The following is a 12,444-nucleotide window of genomic DNA, read 5'->3' on the forward strand; positions in this document are numbered from 1 at the left end:
AAGGCTCCTGATTAACAGTAGATGCAGGGAGACACTTTCTCTGACCTCCTGCGATCTGCCTGAAAAACAGATCCTCCAAAATGAACTCAATTGTCTTAAATCCCATCCCCAGGAATCTCATCAACATGAGAAGACGGAGTTTTATCTCAGGAGGGGAGACTAGAAGCCCACACAGCACCCAGACAAGCTGTCACAAACTACCACGCCCAAAGCTCCAGATCTCAGAGGAACAGAAATCTTTTGGCCTCAGGAGTGCCCCCTCACTCCCCCCAGGTGGACCTGTCTGCCTAGGAGCTGCCCCCTGTTTATTGTTCAAAGCCTCCCACCCTGCGGGGTTGGGGAGCAGCCTGCAGAGGAGTCTGAACCACAGGCCCCAGCCTGACCCCAGAGCTGCCTGCGCAGCCTCTATCCTGGGAAGCTGCTTTTTTATTTAATGCTGTGGGTGCGTGTGACAGCAGGGGTAGGTGGCTCCCGGACCTCGGCCTCCTTTCCCCTCCCCGCAAAGGGGGGCCCCAAGCCGGCCTGGCCTGGCCCTGCACACGCCCTTGGGACCTGCAGGGCCCTGACCCCGGGGGCCCCGAGACCAGGAGGTGAGACTCCCCCCAAGGAGGCGGCCTCGGGACCAGCACTGAGGCCGGCCTGCCCCCCTCTGGGAGAGGTCGCCCCTAGCCTGAGTAGCAGCCTCTGAGGGTAAAGGCCTGCCTTAGTAAAGGCCCATTCATTTTACCTAAAAGCCATTTACTCTTTCTTAAGTTGCCTCTCTGGCCCCTCCTCTTCCCTTATTAAGATGATGTACAAGCTCCCAAATCTCACCTTTATTTTGGATATTCACAAGTTTTTCCTGGATGCCTTCATGCATGTAATCCTAAAATTTAATGAATTTGTATATGTTTTCTCCTAATTTGCTTTTTGCTTATTTCATAGACCCAGTAATTGAACTGAAGGATACCAGAATACCACATACCCCAATATATGTGATTTTTTTTTTTTTTTTTTTTTTTTTTTTTGAGTCAGGGAGAGGAGCAGAAGGAGACAGAATCTTAAGCAGAGGCCAGCAGAGCGGAGCCGATGCCACCTCCAACTCAGGACAGAGATCATGACCTGAGCCCCACAACGAGTGTCAGTAGCTTAACCAATTTAGCCACCACCCAGCACCCCTAAAATATGTGATTTTGAGGGAAGGATTATTTGCACTGAAGGTAATTGAGAAGATGTAAGAAAAGCCCTCTGCCATCCCCTTTTCAAAGATGTCCCTCTTCTCATCTTGCCTAGGAAGAACTGAAGTTAACCACCACATGGAGCGCCTGGGTGGCTCAGGGGTTGAGCATCTGCCTTCAGCACACGGCATGGTCCCAGGTTCCTGGGACTGACTCCCACATTGGGCTCCCTGCATGAAGCCTGCTTTTTCCTCTGCCTAGGTCTCTGGCTCTCTCTGTGTCTCTCATTAATAAATAAATAAAACTTAAAAAAAAAGTTAATCATGACTTAAGTTAGAGACTATGAACTTGGAGAAGGTACCAAAGGAATCTACGTAACAGACTTTACTTGACTTTACTAGTACTTGACTTTACTAATTGGCTTCTATCTCATTCCTTGGAGGCCTAAAATGGCTTTCCTGCATCTTGTCATTTCTCCACAAATGTATTATTCTTTGTTGAAGATGCTATATAAGCTGGAATTCTAAGCCACCTCTGAGTTACTCACTTTTCCCTGGGTGTCTCCGACATATACTTGAGGTATACATGCTGATGAACTTCTGTTCATGTTCCTCTTGCTAACCTTTTATTAAAGGAGTCTCAGCCAAAACCTCAGAAGAATAAAGGGAAATTATTTCCCCTTCCCTACAGAAGCTAGGAAGGTAGAGGAAGTCTTTCCTCCCCCTACATTCTCTGGGTATGGAGATTAAAGCTAAGGTTAAACCACAGCTCTTCTTTTTAGATGCACAAGCACCTAACAATCAACTCGGGATTTTCTTAAACACTGAGTATAAGAAAGATGGGAAGAGTAGACCCTATGAAGGAAACCCAAACCCAAACCAAAAGATACACTGGAAGAAGGAAATAGGAAAATCTAGCCCTCCCCTCCCTCAACACACACAAAAGGCATAAACACACACATGCATGCAGGCACATGTGTACAGAGACAAGTATGCATTAAAAGAAGCAAAACTATTTGCAGCGTATAGCATGACGTACCTCCAGAAAACATCATATTGATACAGGAGAGCCTGGTTCTTGTCTCAAGAGTCAAAGAGTGAGCAACATGATAAATTTATTAAGCACAGAAAGCACTCAAAAGTGAGAGGGATCCCTACAGGGTTGCCACTAAGGGCTTTTTATGGTCTGTCTTTTATAGGGAACTGAGCAGGGAACTTGGAGAATTTGTCAATGTCAGGGTGGATTTGTAAGATTCATGTCTCTGGTTACAGCAAACATGGTGGACTTGCCACAACAAGGAGTTCCCTTCTCTCTGGTTAACATCTCCTGCACTATATCCCTCTGTATCCAGAGTTTCTGTGAACCTAGTAGCCATTAAAGGGGGATAGTCCCGAACCTTTTGGAGCTAGGGAGTCAGGTTTATTTTCTGCTTTTACTGTCTTATCTCTGTTTCCTTGGGCTGGGCAGGAGCCTGACTCTGGGGCCTTTCCCTTATCTTTCCCTGCCTAGCCCTGTCTGCCCCTAACTCATTCTTACATCAATATAATAAGTATTAGTCAATTCAAGAAAACATATGATTTTAGATTTTTATTTGCCTGCTCACAAGCAGTAAACATTTCATTTCTTTCTCAGATCCTTTATTCACAACTTCTTAAATACAAAATCTTACTGCAGGAGGAGAGTACCGGTCAATAGCTGGAAATGTAATATGTAAAAACGCCAGTAATATTAGGGTTCTGATTAAGTTAATTGCCTAACTGAAGAATAATAGAAAAATACATTGTAATCATTTCTGGTATTCAAACAATAGCACCAAAAACATTTTGCTGGGAAGCCCGGGTGTCTCAGCAGTTTAGTGCCACTTTCGGCCCAGGGCGTGATCCTGCAGATCCAGGATCGCGTCCCACGTCAGGCTCCCTGCAGGGAGCCTGCTTCTCCCTCTGGCTGGGTCTCTGCCTCTCTCTCTCTCTCTCTCTCTCTCTCTCTCTCTCTCTGTGTGTCGCTCATGAATAAATAAAACCTTAAAAAAAACCCAAAAAACAAAACAAAAACATTTTGCTAAAGTATTAGTAAATTATCCTAATGTGCTCATTTTCCAGGGCTGCCGTAACAGAGCACTGCAGAGGGGGTAGCACACACAATTTATTGCCTGGGCGCCCTGGAGGACAGATGTCTGAAGTCAAAGTGCCAGCAGTTGGTTACTTCTCAATGCTGTGCGGCAGAATTTTTTCCCTGCCTTTCTCTTAGCTCTGGGGTTTGCTGGCAATCCGTGTCACTCCTTGACATGTAGATACATCGCCCAATCTCTGCCTTCATCGTCACCTGGTGTTCTCCCTGTGTGCTTCTATTTTTGTTTTCAAGCTTTCCTCGTTTTACAAGGACACACATATTCGATTAGGGCTTGCCCTTGTGACATCATCCTAACTTGGTCATCTGCCAAGACCTTATTTCAAAAAAAGGTCACATTCACAGATACTGGCGGGCTGGAACATTCAGTGTCTTTAGAGGGACACAATGTAACTCATAGCGTGTAGGGACTTCAGCATCATTAACAAAGGTGAATTTGTCTGAAGTATAAGAAAATAAAAAGGAAAAGAAACACAAATATACTAGTTGGATTTAGGGGGCTTGTGTGCCCCAATGACTCAAATTTCTTTATAAATATTTGTTACTAATTTATCTGTGATGCAAAAGCTGTATTTTATCAGTTCTAAGATGCACTTTTTTCCACATTTTAAGAGGTCTTAAATCATAATGTACATTAATAACTTGTGAACATGCAGGCACCTGAGCAGCACAGTCGGTTATGCATCTGACTCTTGGTTTGTGCTTAGGTTCTAATCCCCAGGTCCTGAGATGAAGCCCCATGACCGTCTCACACTCGGTGCAGAGTCTGCTTGAGATTCTCAATCCCTCTCCCTCTGTCCGTCCCATTCATTCTCTCTCTAGAATACGTATTCATAAAAAACTTTATTAATATGTATAATTATAATTGAAAACATTTTTCCTTTTTTAGTGACACTAAAAATCTCTTAAAGTAGATAATGTTGCAGATCCATGATACATAACAAAGTGTTTTCTCTCATACCATAAGCTGAACCTTGTCACCATAATGTATAACTGTACTTATTCAGGTCAGATCTGTATTCTTTCCTGCCCTGCTTATTTTGATGAGCTTTAACACTCTTAGGGACGAGACATACTCTTTCAACAGAGAATATGAAATTAGAAATCTCTATGTGTGTGTCACATAATAATCTAATAGAAAACAACCTTCTATCAATCAGGTGTATGGTCATTGATCATAACCAAAACCTCTAAATGCCTTGTTTATACCTGTTCTCTTTTGGTCCTAAATCCCCAATTACCTTTTAAATTCTAACGTTATTAAACTTGATTAAACTTCACAATGTTTAATCCCTTGGTGAACTGGTAGCACCAGAATCATAGCCACAAATCAGCTTTATGTAAATTCTTCCTAAACAAGTTTGCAGATTGATTATTTTGAGGAATTGTATTCATCCCTTGAATTATGTGCACCATGAAAGCTGTATAAAATGCAAAAATATAGTCATTGTTTCTGGCCATGTTTATGTAATTCTGTGCATTACAAACACATTTTTCCCATTTTTTCTTCTCAAAAAAATTTTTTAAAGATTTATTTATTTATTCATGATAGACACAGAGAGCAAAGCAGAGACAGAGGCAGAGGGAGAAGCAGGCTCCCTCCAGGAGAGCTCAATGTGGGACTCGATTCCAGGACTCCGGGATCACGCCCTAAGTCAAAGGCAGAAGCTCAACTACTGAGCCACCCAGGCATCTCTCTCCTCAAAAATATTTAATTTGACTTCTGGTATTTCAAAAGACTGCATTTTCTTTAGATAGGTAACCTGTATCATATTAACCACAAGTTGCCCACCTGCCCTGTTTCAGTTTCAAATAATACTGGAATAATATTGGTGAGTATTGTTTTCACAAGCACAATTGCTTTGAGAGGAAAGCTTACAATTTTCACTATATTCATCAGCATTAACGTTCATTTACAAACACATACATATGCTTATTTTTCCTTGTTCTGGTAGATTAACATCCTAAAAGGACTGATTTGTGAAAAGGTTGGGTCATGTTTTGTCAATACATTTCTCTTGGGAACATTTTGTTCTTAGTTAAGTGAAGAACAATGAGGGCAAGGGCACTCTATTTTTTTTCTTTATCTATGTTTATTTGTGGAGCGTTTCACTATGGTTGACTAATGTTTTGTTGTAGTCTCATTTTTATTTAGGGCTGAAATTTTAATTACTCCTTTGAGTTTTAACCAGTTGTCTTTTGGCAACTCAACACACTTTGTCTCTTTGACACTAACTCATGTCCTGATAGTCTTCTTACTAATTAATCTACTTGCACAGCTTTAAATAATTAACTTACTACTAATGTGTGGTTCTATTTATAAAATATTTTTGGAATGTCTTTTTAAAAAAATTGTATATAGAAATTTTTTAGAAGATTTATTTATTTTAGAGAGAGAGAGAGCACAGAGGGGCAAGAAAGAGAAGTGGACTCTCCATTGAGTGGCCGGTTTGATGTGGCTCGGTCCCAGGATTCAGGAGATCATGACCTGAGCTGAAATAAAGCATCGGAGACTTAACCAGCTGAGTCACTCAAGTGCCCCCAGTTTTGGAGTAGTTTACAGTTTGTCTTTTTATTGTTATTGTGACCATTTACTTTTAAACTTTGCTGAATACCGTTCAAATGTATCATGCTTCATCATCATGATTGAATTAAATATTATTTCATATAGTGCTCTATTGTTATACTTTGTTTATATGCTTTCCCTTTATACTAGTTATTGGTATAGATTAACTCATAACATCTCACATAAGGAAGTACTTTTAGACCACTGTACAAACAATATTATTGTTATCAATAGCAGTCAATTTCAGAAATATTATTATTGCAACCCTTAAGGTAAATAACCTGAGAATTATAGCTTGTAATAAAGACTTTTTGGTTTGCTAGAAGGTGCACAAGTACAAGAAGCTAAGTGTTAGCCTGTGGTCAAAAAGTTGCTAAAGATTATTGATATGACTCATTCTCTAAGAAAAATAGAAGCTGTTTCGTCACTTCAGTGTGAAATGGTACAATAGCTGACATACCATCCTGTTGTTCACCGTGTCCTCCTCAAAAAGAACATATGATTCTTATAAAAGACATAATTAGTTAAGTTGTTCTCCAACCTGGGAGTAAATGAGTCAGTGAAAAGTAAGCTGCATATCTGCTATTAATAACTTTACCAGACATGCAACAGTCAAAAACACTGTGGTTCTGATTCACAGTAGAAGAGACACACACATCCAGACACATACCCAGATCTAAGACCTCTCCTGCAGACAGACAGCCACATAGTTTGCTTATTGAGATACTGCTTTTTGATACCAAGCTGTACCTAGAGGCTTTCCTTGAAATAACCTATAAATAAACTAAAAATGGGTTTAGTCATGCTATAGTCCAAGACATGGAAGTGCATACTGAAGAAGAACATCTGAAACATGATTATATCCTAAGAGGTGATAGGGCTGGGAAGAAAGGCAAACTGACAACATATATCATTTTTCTTCTCCATTTTTGCCATAAGACCCAACTAATAAATTAATAGTCTTCTTATTCTTTTTTTTTTCTCTTCAAGTGCATATTAAACTTGAAGTTACAATTATTCAGAAAAACAGAGTAGCTGGGGATATATCATATATATATATATATACATACATGCTTATGTAATTGTGGGGGTTGAGGATTCAGGATTGGTAAGTCCACAATCTGCTGGGCAAGCTGGAAATTCTTGGCCAAGAGCTTATTTTGCAGTCTTGAGGAAGAAGAAATTATTCTTTAAATTAGGGCTTATTTTTAAAAATTCTAAGTTTAATTCAAACATCTATCAATTCCTTCCAGGGTACCTGGATGGGCTCAGTGGGAGAAGCTTATGACACATCATCTCAGGTTGTGAGTTTGAGGCCCATTTTGAGTATAGAGATTATTTAAATAAGTAAAATTAAAAAAAAAAAAAAACAAGAATAAAAAATCATCCAAAGGGATATTCAGGACCCAGGGCTGGGTCAGGGTGTTACTAGATTATGAATGTGGTACAGTTAACTTTATTAATGTTGCCAAAATTTCCATCATTTGTAGTTTTCTCACATATTCCTTCTCTTTCGCTTTCATATCTCTCATTTGCCATGAGCCGAAATGGTCAGGAAGGGTCACAGATCTGACCAAGGATTTAAGAATTCTAATAGCTGAAGATTTTCCCACCCTGATCACTTCTTCAGTGAGGAAAATCAGTTCTAGTTCTTCCCCAGGAAAAGCCCTATTTTGTTCAAAGGCCTTTCAACTGATTAGATGAGGCCCACTAGGTTTATCAAATATAAATCTACTTAAAGCTAACTGATTGTAGATGTCATTCACATCCACAGAATACCTTCTCAACAACTAGATTGATGTTTAATTGAATAACCTCATACTACAAGTTAGCCAAGTTTGTGCATGAAACTATCCACTACAGTTCACCTCTTGTCGACTTTGCACTCATACACATTTTTTAAAAAGATTTTATTTATTGATTCATGAGAGACACACACAGGCAGAGGGAGAATCAGGCTCCATGCAGGAAGCCCGATGTGGGACTCGATCCTGGGACTCCAGGACCACATCCCAGGCTAAAGGCAGGCACTAAACTGCTGAGCCACCCAGGGATTCCTCATACACATATTCTTAAAAGATACTTAAAGTCCAAATAAAAACAATACTAGTCATATTTCCTCCTACCATGACATACCAATCCTGTATACAACCAGAACTTGTTGATTCTTTCTTCAGAAAAGGATACAATCATTGGATGATGTTTGCTCTTCTCCTTGATAATTCTGTAACTTAAATAGTATTATATGAAGTTAAGTATTATTAATACAGTTTATTTTTTTATTAAAGATTTTATTTATTTATTTGAGAGAGAGAGAGAGAACACAAGTGGGTGGACAGAGGGAGAGGGAAAAGCAGACTCCTCACTGAGCAGAGAGCCCAATGTGGGACTTGATCTCAGAGATCATGACCTGAGATCATGCATGACCTGAGCCAAAGGCAGACACTTAACTAACTGAGCCACGCAGAATTAAAATTACAGATAACAGAATTTTCTCCATTGCTCATCACATTATAGCTGGTATTTATTTATTTATTTATTTATTTATATATTTAATTTTTATTTATTTATGATAGTCACACAGAGAGAGAGAGAGAGAGGCAGAGACATAGGCAGAGGGAGAAGCAGGCTCCATGCACCAGGAGCCCGACGTGGGATTCGATCCCGGGTCTCCAGGATCGCGCCCTGGGCCAAAGGCAGGCGCTAAACCGCTGCACCACCCAGGGATCCCTATAGCTGGTATTTATAACTATCTAACTATCTTCTTCCATCACCCATTCCATAATCTTTTTTTTTTTTTTTAGTGTCCATATTCATTTTGTCCTCAACAGGCCCCTTAGCTGGTCATGGCTCTTTGCCTAGTATAGGGACTTAAAACTTCATTACTGAAGAGTGTGGGCCATTAGTTGCCCTGCCTAGATTAGATTGCCATAATTTTCCATTGCCTTTCATTAGAAGACATGGTAGTACTAAGAGATGCCCTAAGTGATCTCCTATATATGGACTTACTCTTCCTTACATCAATTGGGTAGTGGCAGCTCAATTTCCTCTTGATACTCAAGGTGGATCACTAGAGACAATACTGTAACTCTCTTCTAATCCTGATTCAGAGGTATGAGAAACTCCAAGTGGCCAGGTGGCTGTCTTAATCACTAATTCAGTGGAATCATTGTGTATCTCTTGGGGGAAGCATTTCTCCTTTTGGAACTAAGACCTCTAGACAGCAGAATGAAAGGTGCTAAATTTTTGCTAGTGGATCACAAAGAATAATAGCGGGCAATACCACTCCCACTTCCACCTCTTGAGTACTGGATCACAAAATGCTGGCTATGGGACAAAGGGTACCATATATAGGATACATATTTAGAGCTTATACAGGTAGAGGATATTGCCAAAGTCTTTCAGTTGCCACATTGTTGATGGGTGTACCGATTTTAATTTCTTAGTTTTGGCAAGTCTCCCATGCCATCATATGATGTTAACAATAGGAAGGGCCAAGTTGAAACATAAAACTAACCATCCTAAAGTATAAATTATCACCTTGGAGTATGAGGTAAGTGAACAAAGGAGACCTTTTACCCCTCATACCAGTCTCAAAATCATTCTGAAACAGAATTGTGATATTATCTAGACTCAAGTGTAGGATGTGTGGGGGAAATCCCCATTCTATTCATTAACTGTTGTGAGAACTTCAGGAAATTACTTAGTCATTCTAGCCATCAATTATCTCACCCATAAAATGGAAGTCATAATAGGTCCTACGTCATAATTTTGCTACATCGAAGAGAATTTAGAACATTGCCTAGAATAGAATAAGCACACAATAACCAACATCAATATTATATCATGGCATTAACACTGTAGGTTTCAGAAATGAAAACATAGAAAAAAACTCATGATACAGTAGAATCCAGATATACTTAGGAGTGAGGCATACCTCATATTTTTGCTTCTTTGCAACAGCATGATTTTGATGACATTGGGCAACTACTTACCCTTTTAAAAGTCCACTTCGTTGTGTCTATAAAGCAAGGCTAACAATATTGATCTTAAAGGACAATTACACATATAAAAACAAACATATTTACATCAATGGGAATATAAATATTATTAAAATATACAATATAAATAATATTACAATATAGGATTATAGGACAAATTTGATTTAACTTACTGAAAGTAGATTCTATATCCTGTGGCATCCTTCCTTGGAAAAATTTTTATCTTAAATATATAGTCAAATCGCTAACAGTATAACTTGGTTGTTATATGCTAGTATTATTTTAAAATTTAGCTTGTCCATGAACGAAATTTTTTAAGTGAAAAAATGTCTATACACATATATGTATAAATGTATCACTGTACATTTTAGAATTGTACTCACATTATAATCAGTTAACCTTGTTAAGGAGATCCATTTTTTCTCATAAATAAGAGCTAGACATTTTTACTTTAGCTCATGGGAACATATTTAACTAGAGAAATTACTTTGAGAATATTTCTATACAATGCATATAAAGAGCTTCTTATTGAAAAAAATTAATATGGTATAAATGGGTTTATTCCTAAGTGCATACGGTGATAAAGGACAAATTTACATTAATTTTTGGAGATAGGTAAAAGGCATGTATCATTTACTTTCCACATAGTTCATTAGATGGAAATACAAATATTAATTTAAAACAGTAATACCTTTCTACGTATTACCTGAATATGCCCAAAAGAGCAATGAGATTCTTTGACCTCTTTTTTAAAAGTGTAAGTCATATTGTTACCAGGTGTGCAGCAGTGCCATCCAACTACACATATATGTTAATCTCAAACATCCAATGAATATTTATCACTGAAAATAGGCTAAGTTAAAACAGTTATGTTTTGATCATTGGTTAGACTTTTTCTTCTTATTTTTTTTAAATCAGTAGGTTTAGGAACCTGGAGAATAATGAGTCACTGGCCATGTGAGAAGATGAATCCTTTTTCTTTTTTTCTTCATCTTCTTTTTTAATGTAGAAAAATGATAGAACCATTTGACTCTCACCGTCAAATGTTGTCAGATCAGTTACTTCTTGCTTGTGACCCACTCCTATGACAAAAATACTTAATGCTTTCATCTTCTCATTATATATATATGAGATATATATTTTTTCATTTCATTTAATTTTTATTATATATATATATTTCCCATATATATATATATATATTTAAGATCATGAAAGGTGTTACTCTGCATAGCTAAATTTCAAGCATTTTCCAAACCCAATTATGTGATTTTATTATCATCAAATATCAAAATGTCCTCTAAGAGCATAAGGAGAAAAACTTCATTAATCATATATAATTCCCTCACTATTTGTTCACAACCTCCTCAGGAGCTTCCCAGGTATCATCTGAAAACTGCTCCTGTGTGCAGAGGACAGAGAAAAGGAAGAATGAGGGAGGACACCTCAGATCCGTAGGTGGCAGTAATGATGAACAAGAGAATTTACAGGACTTGTCTTGGATGTCTGTCTGCAAGACACATAGATTTCCACACTTACTTGTCAAATCCTAAAAGCTTATATAGAGGCCTTAAACTGGGTTCAGTTATGTATACAGTCCAGAGGGTCTCAATACCACATTTCCATGTGTCTTTGGGCACCCTCAAGGAGTAGAGAAGGGAAACAGAACACATATTCCAAGGACAGGGGAGAGGGTGAGGAGCCTCTTATTTCCTGGGTTCAGCTCACAGGTCATCTGGCAGTCATAAGCTTGGATGACTTCTTCCAACACTCTGCCCATTGTGACCAGCTCTTATAATCTCACACAGTTTCCTTTCCTTCTGCAATGTGCCCTGAGCAGTCAGCAATGGTTTTCACTAGCATGGAGGGGTCTACTTTGGCCGCTACTTGGCGAGAGGCAGATAGCCCAGCAACAAATAGACACATGCAAGAGGAAACACAGATTAGACAGTAATTAGCCAGGGGAGTGCCTGAGTGGCACAATTCATTAGCATCTGACTCTTGGTTTCAGCTCGGGTCATGATCTCAGGGTCATGAGATTGAGCCCTTGCTTAAAATTCTCTCTCTCCCTCTCCCTCTGTTCCTCCGCTCTGCCCTTTCCTGCTTTCTGGGGTGCCTGGGTAGCTCAGTTGGTTAAGTTGCTGCCTTCAGCTCAACTCTTAGGGTCCTGGTATCGAGCCCCACATCAGGCTCCATGCTCAGCAGGGTGTCTCCTTCTGTCTTTCTGCTTCTGCCACTCCCTCTGCTTGTGCTCTCTCGCTTGCACTCTCTCTCAAATAAATCAATAAAATCTCAAAAAAAGAAAATCCACCCAATATTAGCCAGATTAGTGACAAGTTTTCCCACAAAAATGGAAAACTATTGGAACTGTTCATTTACTACATCCCCTAGACTGGAAGTCAGATCACTCAGGACATTCACTTATGTCCACACGTGATGTAATAATAATGACATATTAAGAGACTCATGTATGAACACACACATCCTGCCTCATAAGGATTGATTTCTTTCTGATTGGATGGGGCACAGGTGCCTCCTTGAGAAGCAGTAATAATGTCCAAGGCTGTTCTATTTTAGAGGACAGCTTTTCTAATTA

At 39.1% G+C, this 12,444-nt stretch overlaps 1 long non-coding RNA gene across 50 annotated transcripts in view; it reads right to left on the reverse strand.

The window, feature by feature from the left end:
* The window catches only part of LOC112640759 (uncharacterized), a 62,374-nt gene that overhangs the window by 40,526 nt on the left and 9,404 nt on the right, over positions 1-12,444 (reverse strand). For 16 of the 50 annotated variants that reach the window (XR_007411380.1, XR_007411378.1, XR_003124202.2 and 13 more), the window contains 2 exons: positions 7,987-8,080; positions 6,921-7,017 (listed from right to left, as the gene is read on the reverse strand). The exons of 7 other annotated variants lie outside the window; for them this stretch is intronic. This is a non-coding gene — a long non-coding RNA (uncharacterized LOC112640759). Of the gene's footprint in view, positions 1-4,275; positions 5,778-6,920; positions 7,018-7,976; positions 8,081-12,444 lie in introns of those variants that run through there. 27 more of the 50 variants (XR_007411385.1, XR_003124215.2, XR_007411369.1 and 24 more) reach the window with 12 other exon arrangements.

Source organism: Canis lupus, chromosome 6, assembly GCF_003254725.2.
Source record: "Canis lupus dingo isolate Sandy chromosome 6, ASM325472v2, whole genome shotgun sequence".
Taxonomy (NCBI): domain Eukaryota; kingdom Metazoa; phylum Chordata; class Mammalia; order Carnivora; family Canidae; genus Canis; species Canis lupus.